Here is a 645-nt window from a genome sequence, read left to right on the forward strand (position 1 = left end):
ACTTGATGACACCTAACAACAACAACAAAATGAGATGCAATGAACTGGACAGCACCAACAGCAATAGAAACATATAAAAAAAAATAGAGTAGTTTAGAAATAAAATAACAAGGAAGACCAGTTAATATCACTATTATTCAGGTTTACATACCAACCACTAAAGCTAAAAATTTGAAGAATTTTACCAAGTTCTTCAGTTTGAAATTGATCAAGCATGCTATCGAGATGTATTCATAATTACTGGAGATTGGAATGCAAATGTTGGAAATGCAGAGGAAGGGTCAGTTGGAAAATATGGCCTTGGTGATAGAAATGATGCTGGAGATCACATGAAGGAATTTTGTGAGACCAGTGACCATGTCATTGTAAATTCCATTTTAAAACAACATAAAAGATGACTATATACATGGACCTCACCAAATGGAATACACAGGAATCAAATTGAATACATCTGTGCAGAGAAACAATGGAAATGTTCCATATCCTCATCCAAAACAAGGGCAAGGGCAGACTGTGGAACAGACTATTGATTGCTCGTATACAAATTCAGGCTGGAACTGAAGAAAATTGAAACAAGTCCATGAGATGCAAAATACAACTTTAAATATATCCCATCTGAATTGTGACATCATTTCAAGAATAGAT

Source organism: Chrysochloris asiatica, unplaced genomic scaffold, assembly GCF_000296735.1.
Source record: "Chrysochloris asiatica unplaced genomic scaffold, ChrAsi1.0 scaffold00022, whole genome shotgun sequence".
Classification (NCBI taxonomy): Eukaryota; Metazoa; Chordata; class Mammalia; order Afrosoricida; family Chrysochloridae; genus Chrysochloris; species Chrysochloris asiatica.